Here is a 5259-nt window from a genome sequence, read left to right as displayed (position 1 = left end):
TCTTGTGTTCTTTTTTCACTCACGTCCACACCCCACCAGTCCTGTCGACCAGCGATGTGGCTGCGATTTACCCACTTTTGGGAAGTCCGCCACCGTCACGTCCCTGTATGATGAGCCGCACAACTCACAATGGCGTCTGACAGCAGTGAGTAAAGAGCAGGGAGAAGTTAGAGCTACACTTGGTCGGCCTACCCAGGCATTTGCGTTGTGAGTAGTCCACGTTCATCCCAGATTTGCACGTGTGTCCCCATGAACCCGGCAAATCATCTCATCGTTCCCGGGAATCTGTCGAGGATCCGACAGCGAAACATCCTCTGAGACTTGACAACTGGTCAATGATCACTCACTGTGGTAACCGTGAGTCAGTGGAAGCCCGGTGACGATTTGTCCCTTTTTTTTTCTTTGACTTTTCATCTTCTTGACTAAAGCTTTTTGTTTGGGGAGTGAACTGCATTGATTTGAGCTGAGCTGTGGTGGGGAATACTTCCTGTATTTTTGTTACTTTATAACCTGGACTGAACTATAAGGACCTTTGTTTTTAGCCCTCCTCCCTTTGCTCTAATATAACCTTTGAAAATTGAATTGATGACGTGGTCGAGTTTCTTTAAACTGAGTGTTTAATTCCACGGCCTTGTAGTTAATTATAAATTTGTGTAGTAAACAATAACCAGGGGTCGTGTATTCTGAACGCATGTATCCTTCCTGGTGTTTGATACTGACTCAAAGTTTTGACTGGTCTGAACTTTGCCAAACTGCTCCTGAAGAAATTAAGACATCCAATATCTTAATACGACACACAATTAAATGCACACAATGAAAATTAGCCTGTATAAGGTAACCGCACTATACATAGACGTAAGATACTAAAGACTTTTTAGCTACAAAGTCCTGAACACATGAGATTGTCCAAAAATGATGTGCAATGATAGTAAATAAAGTGACTAGAGGTGCATAATAAGCCGGGCTAATATAGCCTGAAATGATGAATGAAATGAAAATGAAACATAGCAAACACAGAGAGCAGAGCATCAGGCCTGGTACTCGAACCCCAATGGAGACTTTTTGCAGAGGTGGCCCAGACCTATGATAGTCTACCATCATCTCATTTGTCTTGGACGTATTCAGCTCTAGGTGGTTCGACCGGCCCCGTGCAACAAAGTCTTCCAGCAGGTCCCCATAATCCCTGTCCTGTCCACCCCTGAGACACCTCACAAGAGGACGGGAGAGTACAGTCCCTTGTGGTGATCCAGCGCTGCTAACCACAGTCTCTGATGTGCAGTCCCACAGCCTACTGTGGTCTTCCAGTGAGGTAATCTGCAATCCAGGTCGCAAGTTGAGGGCCCACTTGCATCCTGGCCAGCTTTTCTGTCAGTTTCAGGGGCTGCATGGTGTTGAAGGCACCGGAGAAATCGAAAAACCCTTCCCGCCACTTCCCTTGTCCAGGTGAGAGTAGGCAGAGGATGGCATCTCCTGCACCCACCTTCTGCTGGTAGTCGGTCTACAGGGGGTCCAGTGCGTGTTGAACCTGGGGTCTGGGGAGACAGAGGAGCAGCCGTTCCAGGGTGTTCGTTATATGTGATGTTAATGCAGCCAACCTGAAGTCTTTGGGCACACTGAGGCGTCCCTGCCTAGGTACAGGGATGAGGCGTGATGTCTTCCACAGTGTGGGGGCCCTCCACAGTTGCATGTGCAGGGGGTGATGGCTGTTAAAGCTGGAACAGGGTAGTTGAACCGGCGAAGGAAGAGGTTTAACTTGTTCGCTCTCTCCACGTCACCGTCAAGCTGTCACTATCTGCTCTGATCGCCTGGCATGTCGTCGACGTCGTGGGCGAAAATGCGTTTTTGTGGATTATGGTTTATCTGGACCAACTATTGACTGTCCTCGGTTCTATTTGAAGCGAGTCCGAGTGTCCAGAGGTCTATCCGAGACAAGGGTTCGTCCCGACACCCACAGCTCCGGTGTGTCCGCTAGTTTGACAAATTTCCGTTAACTGCCAGAGTGTCCGAGAACCCGTCAAGACCACAAGCACGTTGAGGTTTATCAGAGCTGACTGGGTCACACTTTAATAACGAAATCCCATCACTCGCCCAAATACAAATAATGTGCTTGGCACCATCCAGCTCGGACGCTTTGTTGGAACAAATAAACAATCTTGGGTGATACCGGCTTGATATCGGGTTGATATTGGGCTGCTATTGGGTTGATATTGGGCTGATATCGGGTCGATATCGGGCTGATATCGGGTTGATATCGGGCTGATACTGGCTTGATATTGGGTCGATATTGGGCTGATACTGGCTTGATATCGGCTTGATATTGGGCTGATATCGGGTTGATATCGAGTTGATATTTGGCTTGATATCGGGTCGATATCGGGCTGATAGTGGCTTGATATCGGGTCGATATTGTTCTGATACTGGCTTGATATCGGCTTGATATTGGGCTGACATCGGGCCGCTATCGGGTTGATGTTGGGCTGATATCGGGTTGATATGGGGTTGATTATTTGGCTGATATCGGGTCGATATCATGTTGATATTTGGCTTGATATCGGGTTGATATTGGGCTGATACTGGCTTGATATCGGCTTGATATTGGGCTAACATCCTCATCTCATCATGCTCCTCCTCTCTCCTCCGCCTTCCTTCATCCTCTCCTCCTCACCTCTTGCTCCTCTTCCTCCTGCTCATCCTGCTCTCCTCATCTCATCATGCTCCTCTTCTCTCCTCCTCCTCCCTTCATCCTCTCCTCCTCCTCCTCTCCTCCTGCTCTTTTTCCTCTCCTCCTCCTCTTCTCCTCTTGCTCCTCTTTCTCCTGCTCCTCCTCCTCTTCTCCTCCTCTCCTCCTCTTGCTCCTCCCCTCTCCTCTTCCTCTCCTCCTGCTCCTCTTCCTCTCCTCCTGCTCCTCTCCTCCTCTTCCTCTCCTCCTCCTCTCCTCTTAGTCCTCTTCCTCCTGCTCCTCCTCCTCTCCTCATCTCATCATGCTCCTCTTCTCTTCCTCCTCATCCTGTCCTCCTCTCCTCCTCCTCTTCCACTCCTCCTCTTTCCTTCATCCTCTGCTCCTACTCATCTTCCTCTCCTCTTTCTCCTCATCTTCTCCTCCTCTACCTCTCCCCTCATCCTCTTCCTCTCCTACTTCTCTTCCCTCTCCTTTTCCTCTTCTCCTCCTCCTCTTCCTCTTCCTCTCCTACTCCTCTCCTCTTGCTCCTCTTACTCTCCTCATCTCATCATGCTTCTCTTCTCTTCCTCTCCATCCTGTCCTCCTCTCCTCCTCCTCTTCCTCTCCTCCTCTTTCCTTCATCCTCTCCTCCTCCTCCTCTTCCTCTCCTCCTCTTCCCCTCATCCTCTCCTCCTCCTCATCTTCGTATCCTCCTTCGCCTCCTCCTCTTCACCTCTTGCTCCTCTTCCTCCTGCTCTCCTCATCTCATCGTGCTCCTCTTCTCTTCCTCTTCATCCTGTACTCCTCTTCTCCTCCTCATCTCCTCGTCCTCATCCTTCCTCTCCTCATCTTTTCTTCATCCTCTCCTCTTCCTCATCTTCCTCTCTTCCTTCTCCTCTTCCACTCCTCCTCCTCCTCTCTTCCTTCTCCTCTTCCACTCCTCCTCCTCCTCTCCTCCTCTCCTCCTGCTCCTCTCCTCCTCCTCTTCCACTCCTCCTCTTTCCTTCATCCTCTGCTCCTCTTCCTCTCCTCCTCTTCTCCTCCTCTACCTCTCCCCTCATCCTCTCCCTCTCCTACTTCTCTTCCCTCTCCTTTTCCTCTTCTCCTCCTCTTCCTCTTCCTCTCCTACTCCTCTCCTCTTGCTCCTCTTACTCTCCTCCTGGACCTACTCCTCCTGCTCCTCCTCCTCTCCTCATCTCATCATGCTTCTCTTCTCTTCCTCTCCATCCTGTCCTCCTCTCCTCCTCCTCTTCCTCTCCTCCTCTTTCCTTCATCCTCTCCTCCTCCTCCTCTTCCTCTCCTCCTCTTCCCCTCATCCTCTCCTCCTCCTCATCTTCGTATCCTCCTTCGCCTCCTCCTCTTCACCTCTTGCTCCTCTTCCTCCTGCTCTCCTCATCTCATCGTGCTCCTCTTCTCTTCCTCTTCATCCTGTACTCCTCTTCTCCTCCTCGTCTCCTCGTCCTCATCCTCTCCTCATCTTTTCTTCATCCTCTCCTCTTCCTCATCTTCCTCTCTTCCTTCTCCTCTTCCACTCCTCCTCCTCCTCTCCTCCTTCTCCTCTTCCTCTCCTTCTCTTCCTCCTCTCCTCATCTCATCATGCTCCTCCTCATCCTGTCCTCCTCTCCTCCTCCTCATCTTCGTATCCTCCTTCGCCTCCTCCTCTTCACCTCTTGCTCCTCTTCCTCCTGCTCTCCTCATCTCATCGTGCTCCTCTTCTCTTCCTCTTCATCCTGTCCTCCTCTCCTCCTCCTCCTCTTCCTCTCCTCCTCTTTCCTTCATCCTCTCCTCCCTCTCCTCTTCCCCAGGTGAAAGGGTTAAATCCTACTGGATTTAACTCCAGCAGGACAAATGACTTTAGCTCGCTGAACCTGGGGGGGTTGATAAGGGGTTGATCATTTTCTGCCAGCAGTACTCCCCCCATTCCCCTGCTAGGATTAAGGCAGCAGTTAAGGAACTTGAAGCCAACATCAGAAACATTGAAGAGGGGTTGCATAGAGACTCAGATCCCACTACAGGTCAACTGCTGCACAACAAGAGGTTGGAGTTGAGCTCCTTCCTGCAGGAGAGAGTGAGTCAGCCCTTGTCAGGTCCCGCTTCCTCTAGCTAGAGGATATGGATGCTCCAAGCTCCTTCTTTTTCAATTAGGAGAGATCGGTGGCACAAGGGAAGCAGATGACCTGCCTTAGGCTGGCGGGAGGCAAAGTGACCACTGGTCCGGACGAGATGAGGAACCATGCAACAGATTTCTACGCTGACCTCTTTGGTGCAGAGCGAAGCAACATGGAGTGTTGCGCGGAGCTCTTGGAAGGGCTTCCTCAACTAAGCCCAGATGAAGGAGCTGCTCTGGAGGAGTTCACAGTTGCCATTAACCAGATGGAATCAGGACAGGCACCAGAGATTGATGGTCTCTCCAGTGACTTTTATAATCATTTCTGGAATGCCATTGGACGTGGTTTACATGGTGTTTTGTTGGAGTTCCTCCCTACGATGTTCATATTTTTGTCTCCAGTCAGGGGGGTGTTCGATGTTTGCACGATACCCTGACTCTTTATGAAAAGGCATGATCTGCACGGATGAACTGGGTTAAAAGCGAAGCTTTG

This window comes from Xiphias gladius, chromosome 12, assembly GCF_016859285.1.
Source record: "Xiphias gladius isolate SHS-SW01 ecotype Sanya breed wild chromosome 12, ASM1685928v1, whole genome shotgun sequence".
Taxonomy (NCBI): domain Eukaryota; kingdom Metazoa; phylum Chordata; class Actinopteri; order Istiophoriformes; family Xiphiidae; genus Xiphias; species Xiphias gladius.
Note: the sequence above shows the minus strand (reverse complement) of the source record.